The sequence below is a fragment of the Chiloscyllium plagiosum genome, chromosome 7, assembly GCF_004010195.1.
Source record: "Chiloscyllium plagiosum isolate BGI_BamShark_2017 chromosome 7, ASM401019v2, whole genome shotgun sequence".
In the NCBI taxonomy this organism is placed as follows: domain Eukaryota; kingdom Metazoa; phylum Chordata; class Chondrichthyes; order Orectolobiformes; family Hemiscylliidae; genus Chiloscyllium; species Chiloscyllium plagiosum.
In genome coordinates, this window is record NC_057716.1 from 75177570 (window position 1) to 75193084 (window position 15515).

Genomic DNA, 15515 nt, shown 5'->3' on the forward strand with positions numbered 1-15515 from the left:
ACAGACATAATCAATAGAATGTTGCCTTCTATAACTTAGAAAGACAGGTGATAATTATGTTCAAATATGCTAACAAAAGGTAAATATATATTATTAACATATCAAAGTAGCACTGCTGGATAAAGCAGGAGTTGATACAAACTTACAAAATTGCTTTATAAAGATGATGTGTTCTGAGTGTCTTGAATATAATCTATTTGAATATTTTTTCGTACTAATAGTTATTTATATATTATCCATTATTTCCCTCATCAATACTCAGTTTAAGTTCCACAAGGACCACTTTGTACCAGATTTCATCAAAGTTAAAAATGTCCATAATATTTTGGGATTCTGATTCAAGCTCATGACGCCCTCTACTATGGTATATGCTATATTGTGGGAACAGCATTATATCAAAGTTACATGCCATCTTGATTTGGAAATATATATCTACAATTGGGTCAGAATCCCATAATTCAAGACTGACAGTAATATGGAAATACTATCTCCTCAAGAACTGCCACAGAACAAGGAAAAGACTCATTACTACCTCTACCGGACCACTAAGTGTAGATGGGTTTTGCCTACATAATTTAAATGTTAAATTTTAGCGGATTTAAAAATATTCTTTTCATATTATTGTGCAAAATTCCAGATATAATTTTACTAACCATGTAATGCAGGTGCCAAACAAAAATCTAGTTCACAACAACAAGCTGAAAGAGCATGAAAGATAAATAAGTTATTTTTAGAAAATGGGTCATGTCAATTATAAATAATGTTTTTATATATATATTTGATATAAACAACAATAACTTATTAGCAAATAAGTTGTGTTTGTCATTCTGAGTTTTGTATGGTCCTAATCAGCACCAACAAATAGATCTATCATCCCACCTCTTTGCACGAATGAGATTACCTTTATTTGCAATCCATTTTCATCAACCAGTTAGCACAGTAAACTTCAACTATGTCCAAATAAAGCTGATTTGTCAATATATATTGCTATGATCTCACACTTGACATAAAATGAAAATATGAGAATTAGGTATAGGAATTTAATAAGGATAATTTCTGATTAGATAGATTGAAAATAAAGTGCAATGGAAAATAACACTAAGAGTAATTGTACTGAGAAGGATCTTGAGGTAAAATTCCCTCGACTGGAAAGCATAAATTAAAAAAAAAATCATTGTTAATAAGAAAATCAATCTTTCCCAATTTTGATTATGACTTAGGAAATGTTTCTTATTGATCTTTTAAACCTAGTTCAATATTTATTTTAAATTTCCAAACATCAAATATTGTGAATCAAAAATGAGATTCCTTAATCAGTCAGTGAGTGTGTAATGACAAATTTTTCAAAAATGCTTAATAATGTTAAAAATTACTTTGAATACATTTTCAAAGAAAAAAGTGATTTGTCTTTAGTTGTTGCCTCCATGTAAGTAACCACTGCAGTCATAATCCCTACAGCAGATGTTTGTAGGTGAATGCCACAGCTGTTAAAAATTGTTCTAAAAAATGTGACAGGAGGAAGATTTATTTTTTGCATTTACAGTTCTTTCTGCCAGAAATATGTGAACTTTTTAGGGAATGGAGAGTGTAAATTAGAAGTTATTCCTTGGGTTAAATGGATGATAGTGTCATGTTGTGCATTGCTTTATGATTAGTTAGTGGGAATTGGCTTGTTCCTCTAATGACTTTATAATGGATGCGCTGATACTAATACATTAGTATAATGTGTCAACCTGCTGCTACAAGCAAAGTAATTTGTAAAATAAAGTTTGTTTCAGCTTGAAGTTATTAAATTATTGAAGCTGCTGGGATTATATAACACCAACTTCTTGTTAACTGGCAAGCAGAAATCTTAAACTTTAAGCCTTTTTCTGATGTTGATTGTTGTCAAATTGATAGCTAACACTTTGGACTGTTTTAATATACTTTCACTTTGAAGGCAGTGGTATGGCACATTAAAGCTAGGGACTGTTTTCTTACCTTAGCAACTCCACAATTATATCAGGAATTGGGGAGTGTGCAATGAGAGAGGTCAGGGGCTGTGAATTTGGTGAGTCAAGTGAAGACCTAAGGTGGATAATTTGTCATATTGCTGGGACTTTACTGATGGCAGGTAAAGTCCAATTCAGGCAGCCAAGTCTCACCCCTTAATAGGAGGCCTTCCTGAAGAAGGGCTTATGCCCGAAACGTCGATTCTCCTGTTCCCTGGATGCTGCCTGACCTGCTGCGCTTTTCCAGCAACACATTTTCAGCTCACCCCTTAATTGTCTTCCTGGGCCCATTGTGACCCAGCAAGATGCAACAAGATCCCATCAAGTTATAACCATCCAGCGGGATTCTTCACCCCCTTGCAATTTGGAAGTAAATCTGTGAGGTTCGACTTCCTTTTGCTGAGGAACAAAAGTCTCACCTCACCTCATCTGCCAGTTAAGTTCCTCTGTGCCTGACCTTTGAACTGAATTGAAGTCCCTGTGGCACAAATTCCAGTCCTTTCTCTACAATGTAGTTTTTTAAATCTTAGAAAAGTTTGTTAATTTTACACTATCCTTTTTTAAACATTAGGCATGTGTGATCACTGTTGTAATGTGCTCTCATATGTGAATTAAATTGTAGTGAAAATGTATGTAATTAGAAGAACTATTTCAGAGATAGCTGGAGCTATGAAAGTCATGCAGGTAAGGCAGCATCCAGGGAACAGGAGAATCGACGTTTCGGGCATAAGCCCTTCTTCAGGAAATCCTTATGCCCGAAATGTCGATTCTCCTGTTCCCTGGATGCTGCCTGACCTGCTGCGCTTTTCCAGCAACACATTTTCAGCTCTGATCTCCAGCATCTGCAGACCTCACTTTCTCCCCTATGAAAGTCATGGCCTAATAACACTTTATCGGCTCCAACATGAGACACATCAAAATTCATTGTTGTTTTTGATGCAGCATATTTGGATCTTTATCCTTTCTGTCACCATTTAAACCAAGCTAAGATTATCCCCAAAGACTCAAATTCTCTGTTGAAAATTATGAAGACCTGATTCCTCCCTTTAAACATCTTAATGTTTAATATTTTCATTTGCCTTGAAAACTGGGTAACTGTATTGTTCATCCCACCTTGATCTGAGGGGAGTAAGAGTTAACCACACAGTCTGCAATTAGAGTAATCAGTGAATTGCCTAATATAGCCATGGCAGATTCCTATTTTGGAAAGATATTATTTCTTCATCAAATTTACTGTGTTAAGTTTCACAACCTTTGGAGGGACCTTTGCTTAGATGAGATTTTAACATTATACCTTGGCTATCCTATTTGTTCCCGGTATTGCCTGTTTGAGGATCCTAGTACATTGTTATTTCAGATCATGATTAGAATCATAAATTTACATCACAAGAGGCTATTCTGTCCAAAGTGTATATACTGTACCAGGGAACTGGAAAAGCTTCCTACTTAGTTGTGTCCCACTATCCTTTATCAATGCCATCTTAACTCTTCCAACATTTTCAAATATTTAAGTAGCCACGTACTGCGGCCACAGATTTTCATTTACCAATTCTTATTCTAACTAAAGGTACTCAAAATTACTTGACCTCACTTCCTACTCAAAATGTTGTAAATGCATTAACAATATAACATTTGATATAGTCCTCTGAGGCTACATGTGCTTATAGTTTGCAGTTTGTTACATAAAAATAGCCAAATCCCATGAGAGCTTCTACAGAAGAATTGCTGTGATTATAATTAGATGAAGATGTCTCAGTTTTCTGCTTCGTTCTACCCTTCTGTCTGTTGGGTAATACATAGCTTGTCCAAGAATGGAGACTTGAGTTGACCAACGACAGCTTTGTTTATCTTTTGTTTCAAAGAAAAGAGCTTAGATGATATTTTCTCTTTATTTATGGAGGTTTCCAAAAATATAATTTTAAAGATTAATGCTTTTGGCCTAATTATATTGACAGTGTTTGTTTATTGTAATAGAAGAAAAGCTTTGCAATTAGCTGATTAGGAAAGTATAGTAGTGAAATCATCAAATACTAAGAAACAGGCAATAAATCATATTGAGAATACAGATGTATAATGAGACATAATAAAGTGAGTGCTCATCCACAATAAACTTATGATTTTACTGTAATTACGAAAACACACCAAGTTTTGTGCTACTTAAGTGTTTTAATTGCCACATTTGTGTCTGCTGTGATATGGACTGTTTTCACTCAGCTACGTGATCTGTAAATAGATTATTTTTACAAGATAACAAGCAAGCATACATGATTGGTAGGCATATGTATGTGTATGTGTAGGTGGGATTTTCTGGTTCTAAAGGAGTAAAGAGGAAAGGTGGGCAGGGGACGGAAGGTTGGGACAATGCCCTGGAAAGGCAGAGCATTGTCTGGGAAGAGCAAGGGTGGAAGTGGCAGCACATTTTTGTCCTATTCTGTGTTTTTGGATTGACGATTGGGAAAGGTGCATCACAGACAGCTCAGTATCCAGTGGAAGGTTGCTGCTGTCAGAGGTTTATGTCTGGGCGCCTCAATGATGGACATTCATTGCAGAGGGTATTGTCACAGTTAGAGATAGAACATAGAACATAGAAAAGTACAGCACAGAAACAGGCCTTTCAGCTCACCATGCCACCATGATACAATTGTAAGCTAATCCCAAATGTGTTCAGTATCCCTCTATCCCTGCCTGTTAATGTATCTTTATAATTTCCTCTTAAATATTGCTATCCTATCTGCTTCTACCACTTCCCTGGCAGCATGTTCCAGGCACCTACCAGCCTCTGTGTAAAAAATGTGCCTTGCACAGATCCTTTAAACTTATCCCTCTCACTGTAAACCTATGCCCCCGAGGTTTAGAGAAAAAAAGACTCAGTCTATCCACCCAATCCATACCTCTCATCATTTCACATTAGGTCACCTCAGAGGCTGTAGTGAAAACTATCCAAGTTTGTCCAACCTCTCCTTATAGCTAATACACTCCAATCCAGAAAACATCCTGTCAAACCTTGTTTGCCATCTTATCAAATTTTCCTTCCTATAGCACGTGGTGAGCCAAAACTCCAAAGGTGGTCTACTTAAAATGCAACATGACTTCACAACTTTTATGTACAATTCAGTGACAGAGAAAGGCAAGGATTTCATACATTTTCTTTACTGCAAGTTTTAGTACAGGTGGGTTTTATATAGTTCCGTATATGGGATTTAAGTAAAGAGAGAGTGAAGGTTAATGAGAAATTGGGAGGGATCAGGGTCAGGTGGGGTATTGAAACCCTGATAATTATAAGCTCTGTGTGTAGGAAAGTCAATATATACATGGAAGGGATTAGTGGAAATGGAGGAAGGTTCAAGAGTAACAGAGGAAACAGAAATACAGTGTGGTGTGAAAAAAAGATAATGGGGGATGTTGGTGAGTGAGAGGAGAATGTTGATCATATTGATCCTTATAACGAAATGGAAGCAAATGTGAGAATGTTGCAATAGCCAAACTGGAAGAAGGCCTTTTTTTGAGCAAATAGAGTTAATATTTCAAATTTCTGGTTCACTGAAGGGTTTAATAAATGGAGAACCAGATTCAGTTGTGTTCCACTTGCAATGAAAGGACTTCTCTCCAGAACTTATGGTATCACATTCCAATGAGATCTCATGAATACTTGGAGCCACAATACATTGTGGGCCAATTATCATCCAGTGATGTATGAGGCATGGGTGCAGCTATGGAGAAACAGAGAGAAATGCAAGCCTAAGGAGGACCAGGCAGTGGTGATAAACAGCTTATGGAATTAAAACCTCTGGTTTCTTGTTAAAAACGTTTGGAATACAGTTGTGGTGTGGGTTTCAGCCATATTATACCAAAGCAGGATTACAATGGCAATGTTCCAACCTCACTGAAGGGAAGCAGACTGTTATGCCTGGGAAAGGGTATGCATATTTGTTGAGTAACTTGGGCAGTGTGTGCAAAGTTTCCATGCACCAGAATGTGTTATCACAAGAAGCATACTCTGGCTATCCAATTGTGGCTCCCTCTTTCTATTCATCTTCACAATTAATGCCTAAGATGTTGCAGTCTTTCCCTTCTGCTCTGGTCTCCATTTTTTCTTGTTTTGAAATTCAGCAACTTTATGCAATACAAGTAGTGAGACTACATTTAAGAAGATCTATTTGGTGCATTTACACTATTAGCACATTGCTGAGCAGAGACAGCCTACAACAACGCCGTACTCTAAAATTATGGGAGAGAAATGGAAACATAAAATTTGCATGCTCTTGATCTCCAGTGGAACCCTTTCTTATTAGCCTCCATTGTTCACTAACCCAAAATGATAATTAGAATTTCAGTTTTCCATCTTAATCCCCCCCTTAATCAAATTGATGCACAGTCCATGTATCCAAATGCACCAATGGTTTCCCTCCTCTTTGGCCTTTCTAGACATTATATGAATTTTTAAACTGTGCTATTTCTACATTTGCTCATCACTTCTTGCAATTTCTAAGTCTTTATTTTTCCAGTCAATCTGCTATGAAAGGAAGGGGGCTCAGGCAGGTATATTTCATACTTCACTGGCCACAGGTGAAGTGCCAGATGATTGGATCATAGTTAATGTAGTTCCTTTGTTCAAGAAAAGCAGCAGAGATACACCAGGTAATCACAGACTAGTTAGTCTGTCCTCAATATCAGGTAAATTATTGGAAGAAATTCTGAAGGCCTGGATTAATCAATGCTTGGAAAGGCAGGGATTGATCAGGGATAGTCAGCATGGATTTATTAGAAGGAAATCCTGTCTGATTAATTTAACAGAGTTTTTTTGCAAATATATGAATGTTGATACTGCAGTTGATGTGGTTTACATGAATTTCAGTAAGGCCTTTGACAAGGTCCCACATGGAAAGCTGGTTCAAAAGGTAAGAGCCCCTGGGATCCAAGACAAATTGGCAAACTGGATCCAAAACTGGCTTACAATTACAATGCAAACAGTGAAGGTGAAAGGTTGTTTTTGTGATTTAAAGCCTATGATTAATGTTGTACCAAAGGGCTCGGTGCTGGGAACCCTGCTATTCGAAGGTGAATGTAGAAGGTATAATTACTAAGTTTGCAGATGACAAAAGTTGGTTGGTCTCATATTGATATTGATCGGCTGAAAAATTGAGCAGAGTAATGGCAGATGGAATTTCGTACAAAGTGTACACCATGGGAGGTATAATAATGGAAGGATATACACAAAGAATAGTGGGAACATAAGGAACAAAAGAACCTTGATATACAAGTCCATTGATCATGAAAGGTATCAGCAAAGGTAAACAAGCTGGTGAAGAAAACATATGGGACCACCTGTGTTCACCTATCACCACCTCACCATTCTACCCTTCTCCACACCCAATCTCTTCTCCACCCCCCCCCCCAACTCTCTCTTTATCTGCAGCTCCCCATACCCCCACTTCCATTCCTGAAGAAGGGTTATGCTACTTGGATTGCTGTGTTCTTGTCTACTTTGGATTTGAGTATCTGCAGTTTTCTTGTTTCTGCTATAATATAGAGTATGAAAGTCTTGTCACAGCTTCATAAAACATTGCTAGGCCACAGATGAAATACTGTGTACATATCTGGTCACCACACTATCGGAAAGATGTAGAGGGTATAGCGGAGGTTCATTAGGAAGATAGCTGGGATGAGAAGTCTCAGTTAAGAGCAGAGATTGGATAGACTGTGTTTATTTTCCTTGCAGCAGAGGAGGCCAAGAGCGTACCTGATTGAAGTATACAAAAGTATGAGAGGCATAGACAGGATATATTGTGAGAATCTCTTCCCAGAGGCAGACATGGCTCAGACCAGAGGCCATAACATAGAACTTTACAGTGCAGTACAGGCTCTTCGGCCCTCGATGTTGCGCAGATTATAAGTTTAAGGTGAGAAGTCAATGGTTTAGAAGAGATCTGAGGAAATTTGTTTTTCACTCAGAATGTGATAGATATATGAAATATGCTGCTCAAGAGGATGGTGGAGGCAAGTACTCTTACAAAATTTAAGTAGCATCTGGATGAGTACTTAAAATTCCAGAGCATAGTGATCGATGGACCAAGTGTAGGTAAATGGGATTAGTGTAGTTTGGCGTTTGTTGGTCAGCATTGACATGATGGGCTGAAGAGGCTGTTTCTATGCTGTATTACTCTATAACACTATGACAGTTACTTGAGTTTGGATATAATCTTCTATAACACGGATACAGCAGGATATAGATCAGTTGGAAAGTTGGACAGAGAAATGGCAGATGTGGTTTAATCCAGAAAAGTGTAATATGATGCATTTTGGGATGTCAAATGCATGAGAAATATATACAGTAATGGCAGGATCCTTAGGAGCACTGATACACAGAGGAATTTTAGGATGCAAGCACATAGCTCCCTGGAAGTTGGAATACAGGTGTTTGAGATTGTAAAGAATATGTGAGGCATCCTTGCCTTCATTGATCAGGGCACTGAGTATGAAAATTGACAGGTCATGGTGCAGTTGTATAAAAGTTTAGGTTAGACCAGATTTGGAGTATTGCTTGCAGTTCTGGTCACCACATGATAGAAAAGATGTGGAGGCTTTGGAAATGCAAAAGAAAATAACCAGGATGTTGCCTGGATTGGAGTGTATTAGCTATATGGAGAGTTTGGACAAGGTTGGATTGTTTTCACTCGAACATTGGAGGCTGAGGAGGTGACCTGATAGAAGTCTATAAGATTATGAGAGGCATGGATTGGGTGGATAGTTGGAGTTTTTTTTTCCCCAGGTGAAAATGTCATATACTAGGGAGTATAGGTTTAGGGTCAGAGGGGGGAAGCTACAAGAAGATTTTATGTAGAGGGTAGTAGGTGCCTGGAACATGCTGCGAGGGTGGAATCATATATGTTAGCAAGGTTTCAGAGGAATTTAGACAGACACATGAACAGGCAGAGAACAGAAGGATATGGACCAAAAAACAGGCAGATGGAATTAGCTTAGAACAGTATCATGGTTGGCAGAGAGGAAGTGAGCGAATGCCATGCTCCTGTGCTCCTGTATTGTTCTCTGTTCTGACATTGATATATGGTTTTGATCGACTTTTCTTGTCACCTGGCCATTTTGATATTAAATAAATAATTGAAAAGCTATTTAAAATCCAATAGACCAGAAACATTTAAATGAAGAAAATTGTTTATTTTATTTTCTATTGACCTGAAAGTGTTACCTGTCTCGTCATCATCTGTATTGAATAATCTTGGGCTTGTAGTTATGAAATTCAACAGAATGGTGCCCATCTGTTTTTTTTAAATCTGTTGGTAATAATTAATATGCTTGGAACTTCCTAGTATCAATCTCATTTATATTTGAACAATCATCAGAACAGCTGGGTGAATTAGCAATCCACCTTTGTTAATGATTCTGAATTTATTTAGACATTAGGAAGCACAGATGTTGAAGGGTAGATGGTCCCTCAAAGGGGATTTCAGAATGTGAGAACACTTCAATCAGTGAAACATCAAACGATGGTGACATCTCTCAAAACCAGAGCACATATTAATAATTTGGCACATTTTCTCTGCTCATCAAGTTCTGATATTGTTGTACCTTATTCATAATGCAGAAAATATTTAAAACTTAGTTATTACTTGGTTACATTGTCACCTTTTATTCATGATATAATGGTTACATGAATAATCTGGAAGCAATTTTCTGAAACCTCTTGACTGTTTTACAAGTCCATGTCTTCGTTTAGTGAAGAATTTGAAAATAAAACACTATTAAGAAACACAACTTTTTTTTAAGAAAAACATGTCATATTGGTGTTCTCGCGCCAGGCATCACAGTGGTTCAATGGTTGGCACTGCTGCCTCAGTGCTAGGGACCTGATTTTGATTTCAACCCCACTTGACTGTCTGTGTGGAGTTTGCACATTCTCCCTGTGGCTGTGTAGATTTCCTCTTTGTGCATCAGTTTGCTTCTACAGTCCAAAGATGCGGAGGATATGTGGATTGGCCATGCTGAATTGCCCATAGTGTCCAGAGATGTGCAGGCTAAGTGGATTAGCCATGAGAGATGCAGGGTTATGGGGATAGGGTATGTAGGGTGGGTCTGGATTGGATGCTCTTCGGAGTATCGGTATGAACCTGATGGGCCAAATGGCCTGCTTCTATACTGCAGGCATTATATGATTCTGTAGCTGTTGCCAATGATATCTATGTAAGAATTTTCAAATATTAACACTGCAAATGTGAACTCATCAACTTTTCAAATTTTCCATCACCGGTTCAAAAAAGTAAGGTGTGTTGATGTATAAGGTGTTAAATTCACTAAAAAGGTGTTGCTGGCCCAGGAATCACATTGTCCTAAACAGCTCCAGACAAAAGAGAGAGAGAGCGAGAGACTGTTATTTATAGCATTAATTTTCAATGAGTACTTTTGGTGTATGTCAGGTGATTTCCAAGTTCTTATAAAGTTACATTACCTCTCTTGCATTTCACTGATTTTCAACTGCGTATCCCTGACCTTACACATCTGATATCAAAACAAAAGGAGTGGCAATAATGACAGGAAACTCCAAGTGCAGCTCCATTCACAGCTGCCTTCTTCTCAGACACATACTGCTCCAAAGGACAGAGAGGATTGTCACAGAGATCCAGTTCCATAGCGACAGGTCCACAGCGTGGAGTATACAGGTAGAGGATCAGTTCTCTGATATGATGTCAGCACTTCAGAAGGCTCAGGCTTTTCCAGTATGTGAGTTTGGATACTTCCAGCCTCTTAAAAACTTGACTAGTGGGCCACCCTCACCGCTTTGTTTCTGCTTCCTACCAAGGTTTTATGATCTCTTCTTCTATCAGGAGAGAAATATGTGTGATATGGGTGTTAGAATGGTTTATGTGAAGGGAAAAGAAGGGCAGTATTTGATAAGACAAGGGTTGGATGTTCAGATGGTGATGTGACATGCCTGCCGAGTGAGAACTGATTGCTATTATATGGTGCATTGTTTGGAAGCCTCCTGTATTGAAGAACACTGGGTGAATCACAGTTTGGGCATCATGTAGGAATGACTTATGCCACTCACTCTCACTGCCCCCACTGAGGTCAGGGATGCTCCTGATGCTCTGTTCCAGATTAGGGGTCAGTACTCCCTGCCATTGACTTCCTTGGCCACTTCCATTCTGCCTACTTGGTTGAAGAGGTTGGCTTTTCCCTCTGACTTTTGGGAAAGCTCACCACTCTTCAGTGCTTGAGATGCAACAGCAGAAGTCTGGCTAAAAAAAGTGAGAAATCTGTGGATATAGGCATGATAGCCATGCCAATCCCCTCTCTATTTAAATGGTTAGTATAATAATTCAGTCGGCTGGTTTGTGATGCAGAGTGACACCGACAGTGTGCATTCAATTCGCTCTGAAACTGCTTCTGAGCCTGTGATTTGTTTCTTTCCAACATCATATGATGAATTACTTTACTTGACCAACCATTCATCATACGTTTTCTCTCATCAAATAAATAATTATAATTCTGCACTGGTTCCCCATATAACCTGATACACCTTTGGGATGCAGACTGTTTGTTTGTCCTGGCATGATACATATAAAGTCTATTGGCCTGACTTTGCTGATGGATGGTGCATATATAAAGGAACCTCGATTATCCAAAGGACACGGGAGGGGAGTATTTCAATTGGTTAATTGAATTCTGGATAATCGAATTCCGGATAACATAGTTTTGCTGAACATTGAGACCTTGCGATCTTGCTGGATAATCTGATATTCGGATAATTGGATGCCGGATAATTGAGGTTCCACTGTACTGGTTAATCATATTTTCCACAGTAGAATAAAACTTGCAAATGCTAGAAACACTTGGCAAATCAGGCAGTATCTGTGGAGAGAGAAAACCAGCTCAAGAACCTGTAATCAGTACTGTTTGGGGGTATGATAGGTTTGAAACCAATAAAGGGCCCACAATAAAAGAGAAGTGAGGAAGAAAAGAAGAGTGAAAGGTGCATTAAGTGACAAAAGTGGTCCAAGGCAAAAATGGGCAACAATGAGACAAATAGAGAAACAAAAAGTGGTGAGAGAGTTGCAAAGGGAATAGCAGAATAATTATCAACAATAACACTTGCCAACTGGAGAAATTATAGGCAGAAGCTGAGATATAAAATTGCCCACAAAGTTGAACCCAGAAGACTGTAGAGTACCTCACTGAAAGGCAAGGTGCTGTCCTTGAACTGCCTTGGAATTGTGTAGGATGGTGAGAATAGAAAAGTCAGTAAGAATAAAAATAACAGCTGATTGGCTGAATGGAGGCATTCGGCAATGTAATCCTACAACCTACATTTGCTTTCCCTAACTTTGATGAGAATACATAATGAGCAGCAAATAAGTTATTCTAAATTCAAAGAGTTAAACCATTGTTTGATCTCCAAGTGGTGTTTTGGACTGAGGATAACAGTGAGGGAGGAGGTAGAAGAGTAGCTTTTGCATCTCCTCCAAGTAAATGGGTAAGTGTTGTATGAAAGAAACGCTATATTGACTGGAATGCCAGGAAGCGCATGATAAAAAGATGTGGGAAAGTTGTTTTATGATAGTATCATTCTGAATAAAATGACAGAGGATGATTCATTGAATGTGGAGGCCTATGGGATGTAAGGCAAATTGCTAAGGCACGATGACGGGAAAGGCTAAGTGCTGGAGTATGGAAAATGGAACAGACCTGATCAAGGAGGAGAATGTGAGGACTGCAGATGCTGGAGATCAGAGCTGAAAAATGTGTTGCTGGAAAAGCGCAGCAGGTCAGGCAGCATCCAATGAGCAGGAGAGTCGACATTTCGAGCTTATGCCCTGCTCCTTGGATGCTGCCTGACCTGCTGCGCTTTTCCAGCAACACAATTTTTAGATCTGATCAAGGAACTTGTTAATCATGGTGGAGGGAATTCTTGATTGAGAAAAAATGACAACAGATCAAAGCAAAACCAGAAATTGCTGGAAAAGCTCAGCAGGTCTGGCTGCATCTGTGGAGACAAATCAGAGTTAATGTTTTGGATTGACCCTTCCTCAGAACAGTCACTTAACCCGTAATGTTAACTTTGATTTCTCTCCACAGACACTGCAGGACCTGCTGAGCTTTTCCAGCAATTTCTGGTTTTGCTTCTGATTTATGGCTTCCTCAATTCTTTTGGTATTTAACAAATCAGAGGCATTGTATTGCGAATTTCTGGTTTTATAATTCTTTTGTTTTTGGGGCCTAGCTCTTAGTTTTGGAATTGAACTTGAATGTAGATAAATGAAAGCACATGGTTGAGAGACGGATAACCGAACCTGATGTAATTATAATCAAAGGAAAGCCAGTGTTCATTTTGTGATGCTAGAGATAGAGGTAGGAAAAGCTAAACAGTGGATGAGCCATCTTTGAACTTTTGGCAAGGAGTGGAGGTCGCAGTTATTTCAGTAAAGAATTGAATGTGTTCCCACAGTTTGTGATTTAAAAAAATTATTTTTGTAATTGAGACAGTTTTTTGGTGGAATTAGAACGTCTGGAAAATGACTTCAACTCTGTTAGAGCTAAATTATTGTTGTAGGTTCCATGATCAAAGGATTATTTGAAAGTGAACAATCGTTCATTTGGAATTTCATTCAGGAATATCAAAGATATGCCACTTTACCTGGCTATACAGGAAAGTTCTCTTTTGTGTTAGGCGTTACCTGTGCACTTGGACACAGAAACAGACAGTCACTGTCACTTTAGTCTTGCACAATTTTCAGTTAGAGAACAAAAGAGACATGTTGTTCAATCCTGCTGCTTCATCAGACAAAATACACACTATATCTTGCACTGCCTGGAATGCAGTTATAAACTCATGCAGAGTTTGGAGACAGAATCCATAATGGGGAAAGAGGATGGACGATGTACATTGCTTGAAGCTATAAATCGAGTAGTAAATCATAGAATGAAAAGCAACATTTCACCTTGGAAATGAGCTCAGAACATACAGAGCAAGAGTGAAAAAGAAAGAGAGAGAGACTCTGCAAGGAGCTCTTGTCGGACCAATTGTAGGACCAAAAGCTAAACAGGAGAATAGAGACAATTAAGGAATGTTCCTGAATTTTAAATCAATAAGCCCGAATGCAGTGAGGTCCAAGCTTGATCTGAGAAATGCACAGTGATGTGATTTTGATGAAATGTTGAGTGGCCAATTAGCTGAAAGCTAATGGAAGGATCTTCATGAAAGCCCATCCCTTAGAGAATAACTCGAACAATGAGGAGAAATCAAAGTGAATTCCAGACATATTTTGCTTTGAGTCATAGAGATGTACAGCATGGAAACAGACCCTTCTGTCCAACTCATCCATGCCAACAAGATATCCTAAATTAATCTCATTTGTCAGTACTTGGCCTATATCCCTCTAAACTGTTCCTATTCATATAACCACCCAGATGCCTTTTAAATGTTGTAATTTTACCAGCCTCCACCACTTCCTCTGGCAGCTCATTCTACACATGCACCACCCTTTGCATGAAAAGGTTGTCCCTTATGTCCCTTTTAAATCTTTTCCCTCTCACTCTAAACCTATGCCCTCTAGTTCTGGACTTCCCCACCCCAGGGAAAAGACTTTGTCTATTTACCCTATCCATGTCCTTCATGATTTTATAAACCTCTGTGTGGTCAGCCCTCAGCCTCTGACGCTCCAGGGATAACAGCCTCAGCCTATTCAGCCTCTCCCTATAGCTCAAATCCTCCAACCCTGGCAACATCCTTGTAATTCTTTTCTGAACGCTTTCGAGTTTCACAACATCTTTCCTTTAGGAGTGATACCAGAACTGCATACAATATTTCAAAAGTGGCCTAACCAACATCTTGTATAGCCACAACCTGAATGAAATAAACCCTCAAGATCTAATATATAAAGAATCATGTGGATGGAATGAGGATTAAAATTGGGAACTGTACTTATTGTCTAAGGCAAATATTTTGCTATTTTGTGATAAAATATTAAGGCAGCATGTTAGCTACCACCTAACAGGCCACCGCATCAGTGAGATAATTCATTGTATCACATGTCTACCATTAAGCAACACTTGGGGATTTTATTGATCCATCAGGTACTCTACCACTGGAAATCTGGCCCTGGGTCACCCTGTGCCAATCAGGCACAGGAAGCTTTCCTCTCCTAAAGGCTACTAGTTGAGGTTTACTCCAGAGTTATTCAGCAGCAGGAAGATAAGTTTTTGTTAATTTTCCCATTGCAGGATCTGAGTTGTGGGAGTTGGGGAGGGGATGTCACGGAAAAGAGTGAGGGCTTTCTGTGACAAACATCTAGCCCTTCCATCCAACCTCTTTCCCCATTATGAATTCTGTCTCCAAACTTAGCATGACCTCCTACTTGTATTCCATGCAGTGAATAATTTCTGTGCTTTAACTCCAGAACTGGAGTAATAGTTATCCATTTTGCTGACTTAATTCTATGAAATGCAAATTGCAAGCAATCAAATCTGACTGCCAACTATCCGAATCTATGCACAAACGCACAGATCAGG

At 38.7% G+C, this 15515-nt stretch overlaps 1 protein-coding gene and 1 long non-coding RNA gene across 3 annotated transcripts in view; one reads left to right on the forward strand and one right to left on the reverse strand.

Moving 5' to 3' along the window:
- Positions 1 to 15515, forward strand: part of thsd7ba (thrombospondin, type I, domain containing 7Ba) — a 901507-nt gene that overhangs the window by 618147 nt on the left and 267845 nt on the right. The gene's annotated exons all lie outside the window — the stretch shown is intronic.
- LOC122551715 overlaps positions 10072 to 15515 on the reverse strand; it is a 104246-nt gene continuing 98802 nt past the window's right edge. For both annotated transcript variants that reach the window (XR_006312170.1, XR_006312171.1), the window contains exon 4: positions 10072 to 10336. This is a non-coding gene — a long non-coding RNA (uncharacterized LOC122551715). The remainder of the gene's footprint in view (positions 10337 to 15515) is intronic.